Source organism: Phasianus colchicus, chromosome Z (assembly GCF_987193195.1).
Source record: "Phasianus colchicus chromosome Z, bPhaCol1.hap1.1, whole genome shotgun sequence".
NCBI classification, from domain to species: Eukaryota; Metazoa; Chordata; class Aves; order Galliformes; family Phasianidae; genus Phasianus; species Phasianus colchicus.
The window spans coordinates 989,748-1,001,876 of NC_143476.1; the positions used below are offsets into that span (position 1 = coordinate 989,748).

Consider the following 12,129-nt stretch of genomic DNA (forward strand, 5'->3'; position numbering starts at 1 on the left):
CCCTCTGCAGCCCCCTGTCAGAAGGCAATAAAAGGTAACGAGTATTAGTGGGAAGGTTCACCTTTTACTGCCATATCACCAGCGTCCACCTCTGATATTGTGGACCAACATTATCATGTAAGATATACAGCTTTCAGAGCAGCCTTATAATCAGCAATTAAAACCAATGACACGACTTATATCTGATACCCACCAGAAACAGGCCCAGTGACTTGTGCTGGCAGCACACCTGTGTTTGAGGGGCTGCCTTTCTGAATTCAGATCAGCTCGGGTGGGATGATCTGGTAAAACCAGCTTTGCTGAATGAGAATGACCATAGGCAGAATACTTGGGTGGGTGTTAATTGGATAAGGGCTCTTTTTTGTATTTCCATCGCTGTGCACAATCAGATTTTTTTTTCCTATGGAGCATTCAGAATGTTTTTTTTTTTTTCCCCCACCTATAGTCCTTTTTTTTTTATTCCACTCCCACTGAAATGTTGTGAAATTTATTAAGCTCATATTGAAGTTTTTTACATACATGTTGAGGACAGCTTCTTTCCCTCCAGTTTCAGATACTAGCTCCCAAACGGGAGCTGAAAACATGCTAGCTAAGACTTCATGCTTCAGCCTTCTTCATCCCAGCAAGGCTTATTTAATTCAGACACTATATTTCCAGAAGAAGCTTCTGTATTCAGGAGCAAAGGTAGGTAGGAAAAGGAGAAAGATACAGCTGGTTGACCAACAAGCACTCTGCAGTGCAGCTCTCCATCAATTTGGATTCAGTGTCCTAGTTCTTCTAACCATTCTGAGTAGCTTAAATAATCTGTATACACCACGTTACTCATTTTCTGTTTTTATCATTATTTCTTGCCATGCATTTTTAGCTGTTAAATCACTCTGCTTACCACACATGCTTAGCATACACTCCAGTTCCATGCACCAGCAGCCTTGTATTCACTCTACATGCTGTATTTGGGAATTTTCTTTTCTTACATGACAAGTGTCTTGCGCAGTCTGGCTTCTCTGTTTGTTTGTTACTTTCTGACTATTACCAGTCATCCTCTCAGGTTTCCCTTTGCTTTAGTTGCACTGGGTCTTCACATGGGAAATGTGATGCTGGCATCATTGATGTGTGCATCTGAGTAAAGAAGGAGAATGTAAGAAAGACAGAAACATAAAGAATGCCAGATCAGCCCTGTTCGCCCTCTTGTACTCACTCTTGAGCCAGCAGTAAGGAATGAGCAGGGTGGGAGGGAGCTCAGCAGCTTATTCATGTGGTTGTTCTGGTGCTGCAGCCTGCTCCTTGGCTCCTGTTGTCTCCCTGCCATTAAGAGAGGACACTGAGGACTCGGGCATTAGAAACAATTTTTAAATAGATATCTTTTCTTTTGGCCAGCCCTTAAATGAGGTTGGGGAGGTGTGGACCTCGGGTCCACCCCTTCTGCCTGCACAGGTAAATTGCTTGTAGCTGTGCTCCCAGGGTTTGCCATGCCTCTTCAACAAGTGCTCAATCACTGTGTCAGGCCACAACTTAACAGTTCCTATATAATATATTTAGACCTTATATATATATATGTATAATATCCTATATATACATGTGTGTATATAGGATTTAGGAGAAGAGTGAGGTAAAGAGCCTAGAAGTTACACTACTTTTTGGATTCTGGCACATATACAGCTCCTGTAGAAGCAAGATATCATTGCAAATAATTTGTAAAGAAAAAGGCTTCAACTTCTGCATTTCCAACACACAGGGCTTTTAAGTCATGCTCCAGCAACTTGCAGTCAATGTCCACAGGGAAACATATTCAGAGTAGCTGCCTGGCATCATGGAAAGAATGAGAGGAGTGTGAGAATTGGTTTGTACAAGTGGTTAGTACATGCAGAGATGTTCCCACAGCACTGGGAGAGAGAGACAATGCTGAAATGAGGCAAAAGGACAAAAAAAAATGCAAGATACAATACATACAGAGGAAAAAGCACATATAATACATATTATAGAAGAGGGAATCTCAGGCACGGTGAAGCTGTTGCTCATCACACAGCAATGCTGCGTGATGTTGATTTCTGATGCTGTGCCCTTAGTTTCAGGAGAAAATCAAAAGCCACAGATATTACCAAGAGAAGGTTATGCCTGAGCAACCTAGAGGCCTTCTATCATGGAGTGATGTCGTTGGTGGACAAAGGAAGGGCAACTGATGGCATTTAATTGGATTTCTGGAAAGCTTTTGATGTGGTCCTGGACCACATCCTCGTCTCCAAATTGGAGAAAAAAGGATTTAAAAGGTGAACTGTTCAGTCAATAAAGAACTGGTTGGATGGTTGAGGCAGAGGGTTGTGGTATGCAGCACTGCATGCAGATGGAAGCCAGTGAAAACTGGTGTCCTCCAAGGGCTCATCTTGGGACTGGTGCTCTTCGCTGGATATGTCAGTGACACAGACAGTGGGATCAAATGCAATCTCAGAGGTGGATAGTGCAGTTAGTATGACAGAAGGAAGGGATGTCATCCAGAAGGATCTGAAGAAGCTTGAGAAGTAGGCCCATGAAAGCTTAATGATGTTTAACATGGCCAAGTGCAAGGTGTTGCACCTGGATGAGGATGACCCCAGGTATGTGTGCAGACTGCAAGGACGCCCTGAGGGAACGGCGGTGGAGAACATCTTGGGGGGTCTTCTGGATGAAAAGCTGAGCCAGTGATGTCCACTTGCAATCTGGAAGGCCATCTGCATACCGAACTGCATCAAAAGAGAGGCGAAAGCAGGACGAGGGAGATGATTGTCCCCCTGTACTCTGCCCTTGTGAGGCTCTCCATGCAGCACAGTGTCCAAGCCCGGTGTCCCCAGCACAAGAAAGGTGTGGAGCTGTTGGAGTGGGTCCAGAGGAAGCTGTGAAGATGGTCAAAGTTCTGGAGCACCTGTCCTATAAAATCAAGCTGAGAGAGCTGGGCTTGTTCAGCCTGAAGAAGAGAAGCTTTGGGGAAACCTCACTGTGCCTTTCTAGTTCTTGAAGGAAACTTATAAACAGGAAGGAAACCAACTATTTGTACGGTCTGATTGTGACAGGACAGGGGGAATGGCTTTAAACTAAAAGACAGGAGACGTAGGTCAGATATGAAGAGGAAATGCACTTTACTTAGAGGGTGGTGAGTCACTGGCACAGCTGCCCAAAGAAGTTGTGGATGCCCCATCTCTGGAGGTGCTCAGGGCCAGGCTGAATGGGGCATAGGCAGCTTCAGCTGGTCAGGGGCAAACATCCTGGATGGTAATGGTTGAGTCACGGCCTGAACCACTGATTGAGCGTCTGGGGTACCTGCTCAGCCCTGGGAGCACAGGTGAAGGCAGTTCAGCTCTGGGATTGGAAGGGGTGCAGCCTCGCTGCTCCTCTCTTAGACCTCATTTAAGGGCTGACTGCCACTGGGGAAGGATCTTGAGTTGGAGATCCCTCCTTGGTGGAGTTTCCCTTCTAGGCCTAGATCTTTGGAGATGGGTGAGTGCTTTTTTTTTCTTTGTAATACCTTTCTATTGCAATAGTTCCCTTATTGTTACATCTCCTGTAATAGCATTCTATTGCATTGGTCTTTCTGATTGTTAAACATCCCGTGGTAGGGGTTTGAGGTGAGGGTGGCTTTAAGGTCCCTTCCAACATAATCATGCTGTGATTCTTTGACTGTGGGGTGGCATTAAAATAAACACCAGACAGCCTTTTAGAACGTGCTGTCACATCCAATAATCAGAATCAGTAGAGAGATAAGCAGGCAGGACCCCTTGGAAAAGTAGGATATATGCATGGTTGATGCTTATTCCCTGCACATCCCTGGTGATCCTCAACTAATAAAAAATACCAGCCTTGAACTCTCCCTGCTCAAGTTCCTAAGGAAGGAGGGCACAGTGGAAGAAAGACATCTTTAGAAAGCCAAGCTGTGGCTGATTCTGAACACATAGGTACCCAAAGGTGGACCCACAGATTCAAGTTATATCTAGTTTCCTGCAAGGGAAAATGAAGGAGAAGTTTACAAGGATGTTTTGTATAGAGAATATAGGAACTTCTCTGGCTGTGTACCAAAAGGGAAGATGGAGGTAGGGTGTTTGGGGCAAGACAAATGTCCCAAACATCAGGAGATGTGCAGAGGTGACAGGAGTGGGCTATGAGGAGGCTGCCAGGAGGGAATTTCCTGCTCTGTAAGTGACTACTACAGTTATGGGGATGTGTGTGAGGTGAAAGTCCCCTGCTGGGTGCTCAGTAAAGAGTACACAGCTATTCTGCTCACTCTGCTAATGTAGAGCAGAAGGCTAAGAGCTCGCTTGATCTTGATTTTTCTGTAGAAATGCAAACAATGATAATGGGATCTCACAATTCTTCTGACTTCCTGGGTTTTAAACAGAGAGTGTGAGGGGGGAAAAAAAATAATAAAGGGCAAATGAAGAAAAGCCACCAACAGATTCACAAGGCATACCACAGCAGGTTGAAATGATGCGTCACAGATAGTGCCATCCAAGCAACAAATCAGCGTTGCCTATGTCATACAAGCACTGGACACCACTGATCACCATGGCTGAGTGGGAAGTCTCTGGTCATGGCTTAGCATGATAGTGTTTCCATGGCACATCACAGTCAGTATGTTTTCACTGGCCAGGAAATGACAGAGATGATAATCCTGTGCTGTCAAAAGTGCAAAACATCATTGGAAGTGTAAAGCCATCTTAACTTGGGATGTGAGTAAATTCTGGTAGGTTCCTTTCTGCAGTGGAATAAATGCTAAAGTTGGAAAGGCTGCATCCAGTGTAATATTCAGATAACTTCCTGCAGGAAATACAGCATATATTCATAGAACCCTTAGGAAGGTACCTCCAAAGTCCAACTGCAGGGCACAAGGACACCACAGCTAGATCAGGATGGCTGGGGCCTCATCCAGCCTCACCCTGGAAGACTCTGGGGGTGGGACATCAACCACATCACCGGGCAACTGCTCCAGTGCCTCACCACCCTCACTGAAAAAAGTCTTTTTTTCCTTTATATTTAGGTATTTTTCTTTATATCTAACCTAAATCTCTTTGAGCTTAGAACCATTTCCCCTTGTTTTATAACCACAGATTCTCTCTCTATACATATTTCTCAGCAAAGAAAAGGTTTGGTGTGCTGTTGCTAATTGGAGTTCTGCTAATTATTTACAAGGCATACTCTTAAAGATCCATACTATGGTTAAAATAAAAGCGTTAATACACAAAAATCACCTAACAAGATGTACTTGCTCAGGATTTCTTATTTTGTTTTAATTTGATAGGACATATGGAGATTATTTTAGTGCTAACTGTCTCTCTGCTAGGGAGAGGATTCAAGAGCATAGCCTTCCACTGTTGAATGGAACTGCCCAGAAAAATGATTGCTTTTCAAGATCAGCTTGTGCTCATCTATATGTGCTCATCTATATTATGATTTTTTGATGAACCTTTTTTTTTTTTTTACCTTCCTTCTTTCTGTTCTGTGCATAGCAAGGAGGATCTTCTTTTGAAACTATCATTTTAATAAAATCTGGCATGCCAGCAGCAACCAAGAGATCATCGTGACCTGTCTAAGAACACCTGAGCCCTACTTAGCCAATTTAATTAATTTACCTTGAACAGTCCGTGATATCAAATTCAATCTATTCTCTTTGAGACACCAAAAAAAATACACTGCCTGCTCTTATTATATTTAGTGTAGAGTTTGTAGAAGCTCTTGAGTTTTTGTTAGAGCAGAAATAAGCTTTTTCTCTAAGACCATCACTAAGTAGAATGATGCACATGAAAATAGTAAGAAAAACTTCTCCATACAGGGAAAAAATAAAAGCAAGCATACAGATGCACTCAGCCTATATTCTGTGACCAGAATGGGATGCGAAAGGGAGAGATGATCTTATTAAGATTTTATTTGAATATTTGCCCTCAAAGAAATAAATTGCAGCTCTTGAACTTTGCACACCTGTGTACAATTGAGGAAAACAAGAAGCAGATAGGGATGCCCTACCAATCCTCAAGTTTATAAACTGGTTGCAGAAGAGCGGAGAGGGGAGGGGGAAAAAAAAGGAAAAAAAGAGCAAGTTGTCTATAGAGCTAAAAATCTGCTCCAAATCACAGCATATTAGAAACACAGCACAGGGAAACATGACTACTAAGACCAATGTATCATTTCATGCAGCCTGCAACACATCAGCCCACTATTTATTGCATTGTCTTTCCCAAGTGCAACTCCCATCTACGAGAAGTGTTGTAGAGAGGATCTGAGGAACTGCAGGCCCATCAGCCTGACCTTGGTGCCAAGAAAGGTTATGGAGCAGATCATCTCAAGGAAGATCATGCAGCATGTGCAGGGCAACCGGAGAATCGGGCTCTGCCACCATGGGCAAATCCTGCTCGATCAACCTGATCTCCTATGATGGCCTGACCCACCTGGTAGATGAGAGAAAGGCTGTGGGCAGTCTACCTAGACTTCAGCAATGCCTTTGATTGGCAATGCCTCCAGCAGTATTCTCATAGGAAAGCTAGCAAGCCTGTGGCTTGGACAGGTACACTCTTAGCTAGCTAAAAAACTGACTGGATGGCTGGGCCCAAAGGGTGGTGGTGAATGGAGTTAGATCCAGCTGGAGACTGGTTACTAGAGGTGTTCCCCAGGGGCTGCTATTGGGGCCTGTCCTGTTCAGTATCTTTACTGATTACGTGGATGAGGGCATGCAGTGCACCTTCACTAAATTTGCAGGTGACACCAAGTTGGGAGGAAGTGTGGATCTGCCTAGGGGTAGGAAGGCCCTCCAGAGGGATCTGGACAGGCTGGCTAGCTGGGCTGAGGCCAGTGGGATGAAATTCAGCAAGACCAAATGCCGGGTCCTGCACTTTGGCCACAACAACCTTGGGCAACACTACAGGCTTGGGCAGAGTAGCTGGAAGACTGTGCAGAGGTAATGGACCTGGGGGAGTTGGTCAACACTTGGCTGAAAGTGAGCCAGCAGTGTCCCCAGGTGGCCAAGAACGGCATCCTGGCTTGTATCAGAAACACTGCAGCCAGTAAGAGCAGAGAAGCGATCGTCCCTCTGTACTCAGCCCTGGTGAGAGTGCACCTCGAACACTGTGTTCAGTTTTGGGCCCCTCACTACGAGAAAGACATCCTGTCATAAAATCATAGGGTGGTGTGGACTGGAAGGGACCTTTATGATCACCTCGTTCCAACCCCCTGCTGCAGGCAGGGACACCTCCCTCTAGCCCAGCTTGCTCACAGCCCCATCCAGCCTGGCCTTGAGTGCTTCCAGGCAGGGGGCATCCACAGCATCACTGGGCAACCTGTGCCAGTGCATCGCCACCCTCACAGTAAAGTATTTCTTCCTAATATCTACTCTCTTCCAGTTTAGAGCTGTTTCCCCTCATCCTGTTACTACCTGTCCTTATAAAAAGTCCCACCCAAGCTTTCCTGTAGGCTCCCTCAGGTACTGGCAGGCCCCTATAAGGTCTCCTTGGAGCCTTCTCTTCTCCAGGCTTGAGAGCCTCAGCTCTCTCAGCCTAACCTCGTGGGGGACATAAAATCTATGATTTCATGGAAAAAAGTCTCCCTTGACCTTGAAAACAAAGAAGAACCACGCTTTGCTTCCATTCCATATGACTTACAGTGGTTTCCAGTTAAATGTCATTGAAGAAAGGAGGCCAATAGAACAAAAACTCAGGTCAGTTCTGTAGATCTACTCTTAGCACTGTGGAAAACAAGAATGGTCAGTATCAGAGCACAGAGAAAACCCCTGCCAACAAATGCACACTGGCAGCAGACAGTTCTGCACATCTGCTCAGCACTGCTCAGTGCCCCTCCGCCCCACCAGAGCCCCAGCAACTCGTGCTTTTAGTGCTCCCAGCTCCTCAGGCTCAGCAGGGACGGGTGTGAGCTGAAGATTAATGATCACACATGAGCCACAACAGCCTCACACCAGCACTCAGCAACTCTCAGGGTGCAGACTGCGTATGGCTGGCGTGCCTCTGTGTGATGAGTTTGCCATGATCTTAAAGCAGTAATGGCCAAGAATTCCGTGTCTGGGGTTACTTAAATAACCTGTTTGTGCTCGAATGAGATTGAGTGCATTTGCACTTTTTTTTTTTTTTTTTTTTTTCCCCAGCCTTCCTATTTACATGCCCGGAAACCTGCTGTGATTTAAACGCTCAAATTGTGAGCATACAGAAGACCATTGCAGGTAGTGTTGTCCACAGGTGTTGCTGCTGCAGAGTCAGAATGTAGATGATACGGTGATTATAGGATTTTGGGTGTTGTTGGGTATAGCATTTCTTTATTATTTCGTAGTTACTTTCTAAACAGAGTTGGAAGGACTGAGGAGAAGCCACTAGATGAAACATGAATGTTCATTCTCTGCTAGGGAGACACAATAAAAGCTGCCCATTACTCTAAGTGGGACTGCTTTTTTCTTTGTTTTCCTTCCACAAAGGAAGCTCCTTGAATTAAAGTCATCTCAAAATATATACAGATCTTATTTTCCCAACACTTGGATAGGCTTATTGTTTCCACCATTTATGTTTAGCATTAAAGCTTAATCATGAAGTCGTTAGCTGTAAGAAAATATTAAATAAGTACAGAATACAACAAACAAACAACAACCAAACTAGTAAGTATTTCAGAATGAGCACTTGGAAATAAATAAACAAATATTTATGCATGCATGCAATGGAAAATTGCAATCAAGAGCTTGATAGATCTAAGAGTGATTTGTCTGGTCATTTCAATTTAAATTGAAATTGTAACTATTTTCTAGTCTAGTAAAAATATATGGTGTCACATTAGGACTTTTAAAGGAGCTTTCCCTAGGGAATGCAGCAAAGCTAGTGAGCAGTGATAAATAACCGGATACTAGAAGCTGAATAAATTCTCTGCCAAAAGCATAAGATGATGTAAACAAAAACATCTGTGGAATATTGTGTTTTTTCTAACAAAGCACAGTCCTCCTTTGAACAGGCAACTGCTCACTGGTTATCTGAGTCTACATGATTTTATTCGAGGTGGCTGACAAAAATAAGCATGTCTGCCTGATAATTGTTTTAATTTGAGAAACTGTGTAAATGATACTGATTGTTGTACAAAAGCTGTAGTCACATTATCTAACTGTACAGTTTTCATCTTCTCCTAGAAAATACGTGTTCTGTTCAACATGCCTGCTTATAGAAAATTGGATTAGTCCAAGTTTTTAGCTACACAAAACATGCTTTCAGAATTTAGTGAATAAGTTTTTTTAAATCCACTTAAACATACATATTCAAAGAAAAAAACCCGTCATATTAATGCACTGTTTTGAGTCAAGACTTAATGTGGATCTGTACGGCTTTTGGGATTCAAAAGGTACTCAAGATACTGGAATGAAATGCTACTATCCTGGAAATCTAAGTCAGACTTAATAAAGAACAAGGTAATAGGTTATGACTGCTTCCATCATCTTCCACTGTACTCATATTCACACAAAGAATCCGGAGATTGCTCAGTGCACTCCCCTTCTCAAGCAAAGATCACCTTGAGGAGGTTGGTCAGGGCCATGACCAATTGGGTTTTGGATATCTCCAGAGATGGAGACTCCACAACCTCTCTCAGCAAGCTAAGCAGCTGTTGCCTCATGTCCCACCAGTGGCACCACTAAGAAGTCCTTGTTTTCTTCTCAGCCTCCCTTTAGGTATTTATATGCATTGATGAGATGCCCCATCAGCCTTCTCTTCTGCAAGCTGGACAGTTCCAGCTCTCCCAGAGTCTTTCCTCATAGAAGGAAATGCTTGAGAGTCGAGATGCCTCCCCACCTTTGTTTAATTGGTTGCATTTTCCATGGAAGCTCCCCGCTTCTCTTGTGCTGGGGAGCCCAGAACTGGATGTGGTTCTGCAGGACATCTTCAACAGTACCGAGGGGAAGGTTCTCCAGCACTGACCTGCTCCTCCTAACATAACCCCAGGTGCTGCCAGTCTCCTTTGCTTCTTACAAGGGCAGATTCCTGTTGTTTTATGAAAGCTCTGTTAAAGACGTTTTAAAGTGCTCTTGGCTTTCACAGAACACTAAGAAACACAGTCTCTGGATGAAAATGCAATAGTGCCAAAGCTATAGGATGCTGCAGATGCATGACCTGGCACTAACACTGCAAATAGTGGGGAAACCCAGAAGAAGTTGAATGATACCCAAAGAACACAGGGCAAAACAGTTCCAAAAGAGAAGGATCTTTCTCCTGACCCTGTGCTCAAAACATGGAGAATCCATAAAAATCATGAAATCTGTAGGAGACTGAGTAGTGAGGGATCTTTTCTTGAAATATCAAGAGTAAGTTTTAGCAGGTCAGTGTGAGCTGTGAATGAGCACTGTGCAGTCTCACATAGTCACAGCTGGACAAAGGTGTGACACACCATGTGGCACTGGTGACAAAATGAATCTATGAATGAATGCAATCTGTTCTGAGGTAATAGAAAATATTTCCCAAGCATTAAATGGGCACTGGGGACAAGAAAGTAGCAAGCAAAGCTTCTTGGAAGCCACTGTATTACTAAAGCTCTCAAGCAGAGAGCTTTTACCCAGAGGCTAAATCTTTAGGAACTGGGCATTACTGGCAAATAAGCTGGACCCTCCCAAGAAAACTCAGCAGCATTTAGGTATTTGAGAAGCTTTCAATATGGCATTCCTACTTACATTTCCAACTCTTCAGTATTTTCATAAATTATACATGTCAGAATAGTAATTTTCTTAGTTAATACATTCTTTACATAAAACAAAGTAGAAACAAGTTGATCTATTAGTCTCAACCCTGAACAAGTATGATAAACAGGTCTGTGCTGCTTTTTTTTTTTGAGTTGTGCTTTTACCAGCTCTCACTCTGTGGACTCAAGCACTAGTCTAGCTTCAATATGTTAACATCTTTTGATTTTCCTTTCTCCTCAAAATTTAATTCTTTTTGTCAACTCCAATTATGCATATCTGTCCCAATCCTAGCAGAGGCTAGTCACAATTTCTCTGTGTTAGTTTCCTGTTGCACTTAGGACTCCTTGCTGTTCTCCTGCCTGTTCTGCAAAATCATCTAACAAAACAAGTTATGAAGAAAGAGGCGGGGAGGAAAAAAAAAAATAGAATGCCATTCTCTATGAAAAATAATATTTTATATGTTAGAATTTTTAAGCAGTGCATTTAAGAAATGCCTTTACGTCAAGCTCTGAATGGAAAAAATATAAGCCAAGTTTAGTTATATGCTCAGGGAAATGGTAATGTGGAGAGCTAGGATTTAAGCCTTGCAGCAGTACCAAGAAATGCATTGATGTACAGTGACCATAAATTAAACTTGGAGTGATGAGCTGAAATAATAGAATTCCAGAATTCTCAGTATAAAAACAACAATAACAACAAAGTAATCTATCAGCATGGATGTAGTTGAGTTTCAAAACAGCCCACAAGTGAATCTTGCTTCTCACCCATTCTGCTGGAATTCACCACCATCTGTCATTCATTCACAGCAAGCAGTATTAGCCAAAAACAAAAATACACTAAAAATGTAAGGTTACTTTTGTACTAAATTCTTAAATTAAAACTCAAGGAATGTTGAAACAAGCAACAATTTCAATTATTCAACCACTTGGGATTAATAATCTAAGATACATGTTACTGCTCTGCTAGACATTAACGAGGCTGTTATCAATATGCCACACTCAACCAGCTCTCCCATTTTCTAGGCTTAGAGCAATGCAGGTCAAGTCTCAGGGAGAAGCTGAACTCTTGGGAGAGGTTTGTGTTCTTGCAAGAAAGCAAGGCAAGCAAGCAGAAATCAGAGCTTGTACAGCAGCCCAGGTATGGGCCAGTTACAGCCTCAGCTGCAGTGCTGGCATCTTTAGCTGATTTCTGATATTTATCAGGCTTAAATTTCAACAGCTAAAAACCAAACAGAGGTCTAATATTGCAGCTGGAGGGGTCGTGCACAGAAGTTATTTAAGTGCTGATATGAAACTTTAATTTGTTGGAACTGTATGTTATGTATACTTTTGTCAACAATTATCACACTCAATTTATTATCCTTTTTTTTTTTTTTAAATTTAATCAATTATTATCAAGCTTAACTCTTGTGCTGGTCATACACCACCTGTAAAATCTCACTTTGTGGTAATCACTGTTTGCAT

The 12,129-nt window shown here is 42.9% G+C and overlaps 1 long non-coding RNA gene across 1 annotated transcript; it reads right to left on the bottom strand.

Moving 5' to 3' along the window:
• Nucleotides 1-490: 490 nt before the first annotated feature.
• Nucleotides 491-7,792, bottom strand: LOC149912150 (uncharacterized). Its single transcript, XR_016461594.1, has 3 exons — nt 7,614-7,792; nt 1,199-1,302; nt 491-1,119 (listed from the first exon to the last, which is right to left on the bottom strand). It is a non-coding gene; the product is annotated as an uncharacterized LOC149912150 (long non-coding RNA).
• Between the last annotated feature and the right edge of the window lie 4,337 nt (nt 7,793-12,129).